Here is a 10433-nt window from a genome sequence, read left to right as displayed (position 1 = left end):
AACAATCTCTGTATGTGTTTTGGAGCCATATAATTAAGATAATTAAAAATCTGCGGAAAGAGTTAGGGTGAAGACACACAGAGCTACTAGTAACAACTACTTGTCATGGCTACAAAAATAGACAATGCTGGCCATTTACTGATAATTGTCTCTACATGCGTTTTAGCAGAGGCAATTCTCAGTATTGTCTATGGCAGGGTATTTTCTGGTGTTTAGTAACTGTGAAAAGTAGCTGCTACTAAGTAGCTCTGTGTGTCTTCACCGTTATAGATCACTATAGGTATATAGTTATATAGGTTTTTTGGAAGGGGTGAACATGGAGTTTTTTCAAACTCAATCAGTGGGTGCAAAGAGTAAAATATCTCTGCTGATGTGATTGTGCAAGTCCCCAGGAGACAGCCAAGGCAATTCCTCACAAAAAACACACAAACACAGGACATAATTAACATTATCAGCTTAATGAAATTTCTGGTCCTTTGAACTTCAGAACTCAGTGTTGAGGATCTACAGGAAGTGTTCCGCTCAAACCTTTGATTTTATTTTTATAAAATATTTCTTAAGGGAATATCTTCATCACAGAAATATTACTATTATAGTTTTTATGGGTTATATTCATCTTATTCACAGCTTTTAGCCAAATTAGTACTAGGAAATGACTGGTTAGGGCCTATCACAGGAAGCTCTTTGTGAGAAGGAAATGCTGTAGAATGATATATATGCCCTTGGAATCTCAAAGATAACTTCAGAGACATCAGTTTCCTACTTCACACACTTTATCTTACAGTGCATCCTGAATTAAAGTGGACCTGTCACCCAGACATAAAAAGCTGTATAAGAAAAGTCCTTTTCAAATTAAACATGAAACCCAAATTCATTTTTATATTAACACATCCAAACCCATTATAAAGCATTTAAAAATCCCAGCTGTCAGTCATATATTGCTTGCCCCGCCTCTATGCCTTAGGCATAGAGGCGGGGCAGACAATAACTTTAGCTTTCCATTCAGCACTTCCTAGAAGTCACTGCACATCTAACTTTTCCCCTCCCACTTCATCATCTAATTGTGTAGCCAGTGCATGGGCATCTGGTCCCCCATTCTGGCACATAAACAAGATTTTGGCATGATATAAAGCTTGCCTTCATAACAGTGTCCACAACATGGCAGCTGCCTGCTTGCTGTGATTGAGTAATTCCAAGATGGAAGGAAACAAGATTTATATTATTTATATAGAGTAAGTAAAATTAATTTTGCTCAACTAACAATATAGAAAATAATTTGGAGTTATTTCTTAGGGTGACAGGTCCCCTTTAAGCACAAAGGCAGGTTAACACCAATAACTTGTCTTGGTCCCTATTACCACCCAGCCCAGCCCACCTTCCCAAAAATACTTGAAGTTCAAAAATATAGGAAAGAAGGTAATAGTGTCACACTGCTGAAGTTTTAGCAGTGGCCATAGTCATGCAATCCTTAAAAAAATGGCCACCTTTAGCCATAATTAAAGGAGAGGGAAAGTTTCAATCACTGGGGTATGCTAAATGTTAGGCCCCCCCCAGCTGTAAGAGGATTGCTTGCACAGAAGTATTCCAGGCCGGGGCAGATTTCTGCTAACAGGAGCACACACCTGGGGTATCACCTAAGTGATTATAATCAACGGGGGGCTGTCTAACATTTGGCATCCCCCAGTGATTGAACCTATCGTTTTTAAATAAGGTTGATGGCGCTACTCATATTAAACCCATTCTGATATATTGATATATACATGCAGAATCACCCTAAATGCATGTTATGAATAAAGTTTTATTATTGATGGCAGAGAAACTTGAGGATATTATCCTCTATCCAACAATTGTGACCTCATATGATGTAGTTCATACAAGGCCTGCTGCAGGCTTGGTGTTATTCAGTCATTATTTTGGCTCAGATTTATAAAGTCACAATTCAAGCTAGTAGTAGTGCGTCTATATGCATGAATTTAGCTATCAACTACGTGAGCCTGGCTGCAACATGTTTTTATTGTGACAGTGGGTTACTGACTTTATATCTATGGATTAGTCAATTCACCCTATGCTAATAAAGATTGAGCATGTTTTCTCCTATACAAAATTTCACCTAAGGAAGGGGTTATCCCCCAAAAGCTTGTGCTATTTGTTTCTGCAATGAATGAGTTAAAGGCATTGCTGGCATAAATTATTTTAGCCAAATACCATAATCAGGCCCATTTAACAAGCTGTGGAAAAATCAGCTTCCTGTTTTTAATACACATCAACAAGTTAAATGCCTTCCAGCTTCCCAAAGTGAATCAAAATAGAACAGCTTAAAGGGCATGTCAACCCCAAAAATAATGTTTTGCATAATGAAAGAAAACATAATTCTAAGCAACTTTCCAATATGAAATAATTAAAAATGTGTAGCGCTTTAAACGTTATTTGTAAATGTAATTGCTATTGAAAGCAGCATTTGCTGAACTCCTGGTTGTTACATTTTAAACAATGTTGCAAAGGTCAGTCTCCTCCAGCAAGGCAGGTCTGTCAGTCTGCTGCCTTGTGTTACATTGTTTCAACAGTCAGAGGCACCAGGGCAGAGAATAGAAAGGACAGGCAAGCACTGCTTCTAATAGCAATTCTAAATACAAATAACTCAAAAACCATTACAAACTTGTAATAAATGTATATTGCAAAGCTGCTTAGAATTTTGGTTTCTTTTATTAGGCAAAAATTATATTTTGAGTTGCCTTGTCCTTTAAAGCTAAAATAGTAAAAAAAAAAAAAAAAGGAGAGCCAGTCCTTAAATATATTTGTATATAAAAGTTTTACAGGTAAAAAAAAAAAATACACTCGCTTGACCGCACCACACATCAAAATTTGAAACAGTTGCACTTTCACTTCAATGCCCACTTGGATGCATTTGTGCAGAAAATGTTTAGTCCAGTTGGCATCAATATCAGCATTTTGTGTAAAAGTGACACGTGTGTCCTATTTCTTAAAGGAACAGTAACACCAAAAAATGAAAGTGTATAAATGTAAAAACAATATAATGTACTGTTGAGCTGCACTGGTACAACTGGTGTGTTTGCCTCAGAAAGACTACTATAGTTTATATAAGTAAGCTGCTGTGTAGCCATGGGGGCAGCCATTCAAAGGAGAAAAGGCACAGGTTACTTAGCAGATAACAGATAAACCCTCATTATATGGGGCTTATCTACTAGTTATCTGCTATGTATCCTGTGCCTTTTTTCCTTTTTCCAGCTTGAATGGCTGCCCCCGTGGCTACACATCAGCTTATTTATATAGTAGCTTTTCTGTAGCAAAAACACCAGTTTTTTTGCAGAGCAACAGCACATTATATTTTAATTACTTTAAAACACTTTAATTTTTTGATGTTACTGTTCCTTTAAAGGAGAACTAAACCCTAAAAATGAATACGGCCAAGAAGACCTTATTATACCATATTAACTTATTGCACCAGCATAAACGTTCAGCATCTCTATGGCAGTAATGATCCAGGCCTCCAAAGTTGTCACAGAAGCTTCCCATCTTGGGCTGGTTTCTGAGCTGCCATGTACAGTACTATTATTCTGTATTATTTACTAATCAGCTTTATATTGTAACATATTCTATATACAGTATATTGTGCATCAGTTTCTTAGCTCAGTAACTGACAGCAGCACAGAGCATGTGAAAAAAAGATTATAGGGAGCTACTGGGGCATCTTTGGAGGCACAGATCTTCACTGCTAAAGGGCTGTATATGTACTTCTTTCTTACAGGTAGTAATTTGGCATTAGTTTCCCCTTGTAAATCCAGTAAAGATTCTAATGAGTTCAGTTAGCATGAAAGTACCTGAAGTAAGAGGACACTCGACAAATATACATTCACTACTTTCATTTTGGTCCAGCATTTTAATGATATCAGAATCACCTGCAATATTTAGCTTCAGTGTTCTCAAGGTTCACTTGGTGCTAAGGGAATTTCCAGGATTTTTGCCCAAGGGCTTTTGAACATGTGCTATAACAGTACAAAAAAATGTCAAAATTGCTTTTATGCTGCAAAAGCAACAACAAAATGGTTGAAAAGTTTGTGTCTATTGTTATGCTCTCTGGTTTCAATATACAAGTTTCCCACTGTGATTTGACCTCACCCTGCTCATTGTATCCCCCTGACCCCAGAAATATTTACATAGAGAGTCCAAAGAGGAAACAGCGCAACAGGAAAACAGATTATACAGTGTTTGAAGAGTTTAGTGTTAACAGACCAAACAATCAGGTCATATCCAGCTAGAAGCAGATTTTCTCTGTTAGTTTATCAAAGTCCCCCCTGTTTCCAATCCCTGTGATATCAATAGTCCACATCATGGCATGATAGATAAAAAAGTTAAATAAACATTAGCATTATATATTAATTCAAAAGTAAATCAACAAATATGAGTGGAACGTATATGAATGGAACATTCATGTGCACAGAGGCCCAAACAGCCCCCCACAGCCCAATAAATAGTGACTGTCTATGGCAGTGCTGTCCAACTTCTGTTGTACCGAGGGATGGAATTTTTCCGACCTACGTAGTGGAGGGCCGATAATGGAAGCCAGTTTTGACCACTCCCCTTTTTGAAACCGCACCCATGTTATCACATGACCATACCCATATTAATGGTTGTAGTACAGCAAAAACCTGCCATACTCTGCCTGCCCTACCCTGCCTGTGTGCCATACTCTGCCTGCCCTACCCTGCCTTTGTGTGTGCCATACTCTGCCTTCCCTACCCTGCCTGTGTGTGCCATACTTTCACTGTGTGTGCCATTCTTGGCTGGTTTGTGCCATACTTGGCCTGTGTGTGCGATACTCTGCCTTCCCTACCCTGCCTGCGTGTGCCATACTTTCACTGTGTGTGCCATTCTTGGCTGGTTTGTGCCAAACTTGGCCTGTGTGTGCCATACTGCCTGCCCTACTCTGCTTGTGTGTGCCATACTATGCCTTCCCTACCCTGCCTGTGTGTGCCATACTCTGCTTGCCCTATGCTGCCTGTGTGTATGGCACACACAGGCAGCCTACAGTGACATAATGCTGGCACTGCTCCTACAGTCTGCACAATAACTATATATTAAAAAACTTTTTAATTGCAGTACCACCTCAGTATATGTTCTTTTTGTAGTATGCAGGGATTATTTGTGGGTTTCTACTGCTCCTGAGGTGTGAACAGGGGAACAATGTGGGTGATTACAGCCTGAGCCTGAGGTGTGAACACTGCAGGGGGTGAACAATGCAGGTATTAAAAGGTGTGAACAGTACAGGGGATTACATATTTAAACAATACAGCCTGATTACAGCCTGAATCTGAGGTGAGAACCATGCAGGGGGGGCAGTTAATCTCAGTACTGATACCATTTAAAGCTTACACAAGAGTAAGCCATCAAAGCAGCCAGACAGGTGGGGGGCCACACAGAGGGGGGTCGCGGGCCGCCAGTTGGACAGCACTGGTCTATGGCATCTTACAGCATCCCCTCTGGCATTTGCCTGAATCCACAGATTACCCAGTCTAAACTTGGCACTGAAGCTCACCGGGCATACAAAATAAGTGACACTTGCAATTAGAAGTTACACTAGACAATCTTTTTTCCAGTCCCATGCAGTTGCAGAATAAATCTGTATTGTCCGCAGTTTTGTTTGTAGGTATAAAGATGGTACAAGCTGTACCTCTACATTGACGTGTTTCCTATACAGCCCTGCTTCCTCAGAAGTTGCTAAACAATTTCCACATGTTTTTGATTTTGGATGAATTCCAATATATTGCACAGTGTGGTCTCTTTTTCCTGGGTATGTGACAGAGTTCAATTGGTCTGTTAGTGGAAATCATTATTTTGGCCTATACAGACTGTGACATGCTGAATGTCTGTACACATAATTTTTGGGGGGAATTAGCTATGGTAGGCAGCTAAGCAGAGGATCAGGAGCATAAGAGATGGGGACACCACATGTGACATCACATTTTTATCTCAAAACATAAGTTTATTTGGGGCACACTCCTCCCAACATAACAGTTCACAGTTCATCAGCAAACATGTTAATCAACAGTTTATGGTTATGATTTGTCCTTTCTTCAGGGCTCTCACCTTCCAGGGCAACTCACACACTGGAACCTTTTTGTGGGGCTTCTCACCATCCCCAATGACCTTCACACATTCACGGTGACTGTCACATTGGTGAAAACTCTGGGCTAGGCACTCAGCCCTGCTGTCTCTCCCCTCCTGGGATACCAGTTCACCAGTTTCTGGCACACTTTGGCTTCTCACCACGATTCGACGTTCTGCCACTCAAACACGTGGTCACGACTCCCTCTGCTCCTTGCAGTGGCAGGCAGCAGCCCCACTGGGAGTTGCCCGCAAAGTCAGGCAACCTTCCTGCCCTGTGCCCTGCTTTGAGAGACCTTTCTCTGTAACATAGTAACATAGTAAGTTGGGTTGAAAAAAGACATACGTCCATCAAGTTCAACCATAATGCCTATATATAACCTGCCTAACTACTAGTTGATCCAGAGGAAGGCAAAAACACCCCATCTGAAGCCTCTCTAATTTGCCACAGAGGGGAAAAAATTCCTTCCTGACTCCAAGATGGCAATCGGACCAGTCCCTGGTTCAACTAGTACTAAGAGCTATCTCCCATAACCCTGTATTCCCTCACTTGCTAAGAATCCATCCAGCCCCTTCTTAAAGTTATATAATGTATCAGCCAGCACGACTGATTCGGGGAGGGAATTCCAGAACCTCACAGCTCTCACTGTAAAAAATCCTTTCCGAATGTTTAAATGGAACCTCCCTTCTTCTAAACGGAGTGGGTGCCCTCGTGTCCGTTGGAAGGACCTACTGGTAAATAAAACATTAGAGAGGTTATTATATGATCCCCTTATATATTTATACATAGCTATCATGTCACCTCTTAAGCGCCTCTTCTCCAGTGTAAACAGACCCAACTTGGCCAGTCTTTCTTCATAACTGAGACTTTCCATACCCTTTACCAGCTTAGTTGCCCTTCTCTGGACCCTCTCTAACTCAGTAATGTCCCGTTTGAGCACTGGAGACCAAAACTGAACAGCATATTCTAGATGGGGCCTTACCAGTGCTCTGTAAAGGGGAAGAATAACCCCCTCCTCCCGTGAATCTATACCCCTTTTAATACAGCTCAAAACCTTGTTTGCCCTTGCAGCTGCTGCTTGGCATTGCTTGCTACAGCCAAGTTTATTATCTACAAGGACTCCAAGGTCCTTCTCCATTATGGATTTGCCTAGTGCAGTCCCATTAAGGGTATACGGGGCTTGCATGTTTTTACATCCCAGGTGCATGACCTTACATTTATCCACATTAAATCTCATCTGCCACTTAGCTGCCCAGATTGCCAGTTGGTCAAGATCCTGCTGCAGGGATGTCACATCCTGGATAGAATTGACTGGTCTGCAGAGTTTTGTGTCATCTGCAAACACTGATACATTACTCATAATACCCTCCCCTAAGTCATTTATGAACAAATTAAACAAAAGTGGACCCAGTACAGAACCCTGAGGGACCCCACTGAGGACCTTATTCCAAGTAGAGAATGTACCATTAACAACCACCCTCTGTACCCGATCCTGTAGCCAGTTTTCTATCCATGTGCAAACGACTTCACTAAGACCAATAGACCTTAGCTTAGAAAGCAGTCGTTTGTGGGGAACGGTATCAAATGCTTTGGCAAAATCCAAATAGATGATATCTACTGCATCCCCACTGTCCAGCTTCTTACTTACCTCATCATAAAAAGCAATTAAATTGGTCTGACATGACCTGTCCTTCATAAAGCCATGCTGATTACTGCTCATAATGGCATTCTCCACTACATAATTTTGAATGTGATCCCTTAACAAGCCTTCAAATAACTTGCCCACCACGGATGTCAAACTTACAGGCCTATAATTGCCAGGCTGAGATCTTACTCCCTTTTTAAATATGGGAATGACATTCGCCTTCTTCCAATCCCTAGGTACCATACCTGATGAAAGAGAGTCTGAGAATATCAGAAACAAGGGCCACTGCAATTCTGCCCCTAGCTCTCTCAGTACCCGAGGGTGTATTCCATCTGGCCCAGGTGCCTTGTTTACATTTATCGTGTGTAACCCTTTAAGCACCATATCCTGTGCCAACCACTGTGTAGTTGGAGCTGAGGCAACAGTGCAGCTATTGGGTGGGACTTGTCCCACTGGCTCCTCTACTGTATACACAGAAGAAAAGAACTGGTTAAGCACATCTGCCTTTTCTGTATCCGCTGTAACCATATTGTTATTATAACTCAATGGGGCCACACCCTCAACCTGCATCTTTTTACTATTAATATACTTAAAAAACTTTTTGGGGTTAGTCTTGGCCTCGGCCGCGATGCGCTCCTCATTTTCTATCTTTGCCTTCCGGATTGCTGTTTTACAACACTTGTTATAGTTTTTATAATCATTAAACGCAGCTACTGTCCCCTCTGACTTATATTTCTTAAAAGCTTTCCTTTTTCTCCCTATTAACTTCTTTACCTCAGAGTTAAGCCACATAGGGTGATTCTTAACACTTCTATTTTTTCTTATTAATGGAATAAATTGAGAACAGTAATGATTTAATATCATTTTAAATGACAACCATTTCTGCTCTGTATTTTTATCAGAAAACATAATGCCCCAATCTATGCCCTGAAGCGCTGCCCTTAACCTTTTTAGTGCCATAGGACGTAGATTCTACGTCCTAGGTACCAAGGGACCAAAGTGCCATAGAACGTAGAATCTACGTCCTACAGCACTAATGGGTTTACAAGCGCTGCGCTCGCTTTTAAAGCAGCACAGCGCTTGTAAAGCCTGCACAACCCCCTAGGCAACGAGCAAGAGAGGACATACTCACCGATCCGGGTCCCCCAGCGCCGCCGATCCGGGTCCTCAGCCAATGACAGCAGTGGACACGCATTGATGACGTGTCCACTGCTGTCCCTTTAATTGTCGCCGCCCCCGCCGTCGCCTCTTCACTCTGCTGCCACGTGAGACTGCTGGAGCCCCCCTGCTGCCTTCCTGCTGCCTTCCTGCCAGATTGGTCGCCCTGATCGCCTGCCTGCATTGTGTAAGCTGAACTACAACTCTCTAACCACTGTTTATTTTGCTTATTTCTATCTCAACTGTCTAAAATTTTTTTTTTTTTTTTTTTTCCATTTCTTCTTCTATCTTTGTCATTATTACACTTTTACACACATACACACTTATTTACAACTTTCCCAAGCACACACAGACACTTACACACACACTTACACTTACACTTTTTTTTTTTTTTTTTTTTTTTTTTCTTTCTTTCTTTTCTTTTCTTTCTTTCTTTGCTTTCTCTGGCAGTCTTTTTTTTTTACTAAAACTTTATTTCTGATCTTGCTCTATAATTATCTGATTTATTTGGTTGCATTTTAGTGTTTTTTTTGCATTTTCATAATTGATTTCTGTTTTTGAATTATTCTATTGCACTATAACTTTTGTATTGCTATTGGGTGCTGAATTTGCAGTGACATTGGTGGATCCAGGGCTCTGACCACCGATTTCATTGCAATAATTGTTCTTCTGTTGGTTTTTATTTGAATTTACTGATTTTATGGTGTTTTATCTTTGCATTGTTCTTTATTGTGTATTTAGTGCCCCAAAAAGGTTGCTTTTGCAGTGACATTGGTGGATCCAGGGCTCTGACCACCGATTTCATTGCAATTATTGTTCTTTGATTGCTTTTAGTGGTTTTATTCCATTTTAACTTCATTTGATTTCAGTTGTTCTAGAAAGGTCCAGAGGTGCTAAGATTGTTCTGGTAGTTTCTATTGCCAAGGGTTAGGCTGATGCCACACATGGCGTAGGGCTGATTTTTTCAGCAAGTGGAAAAACGCTTGCCGAAAATTCAGCCCTACGCCTGCTACTTGTGCCTGCACCCGAATGAATGGAATACGCTCGGGTGCAGGCACATGTAGCCGATATACGCATGAAAACGCGAGACTTTGCATTCTCACGCGTTTTCATGCGTATATCGGCTACATGTGCCTGCACCCGAGCGTATTCCATTCATTCGGGTGCAGGCAAAAAAAAAGGGGTGCATAGAGTGCAGCCCCAATATTATGCATTTTCAGGTTTGGCGGCCATGTACTTATGTGCACCCATACATATGGGGTATCGTTTTATTCAGGGGAACTTGCAGATTTATGGTTAGTAAGTTTTTGGTAGTTGCCATGGAGATTTTGGGGAGAAATCTAGGTTTGTATCTGGTTTTTCCTTGATTTCTGACCAAAGCGTGACTTCTGCAAGGGACTGCGGCCACAATTTTCCATGTAGAAAGAGAAGAGTGGTGTCTTTGAATAGCTGAAGCTGTGCACTTTTCATAAATATATAGTTTGCGGGGGTTATTTCACAGGTAGG

The sequence above is a fragment of the Xenopus tropicalis genome, chromosome 1 (assembly GCF_000004195.4).
Source record: "Xenopus tropicalis strain Nigerian chromosome 1, UCB_Xtro_10.0, whole genome shotgun sequence".
Taxonomy (NCBI): domain Eukaryota; kingdom Metazoa; phylum Chordata; class Amphibia; order Anura; family Pipidae; genus Xenopus; species Xenopus tropicalis.
Note: the sequence above shows the minus strand (reverse complement) of the source record.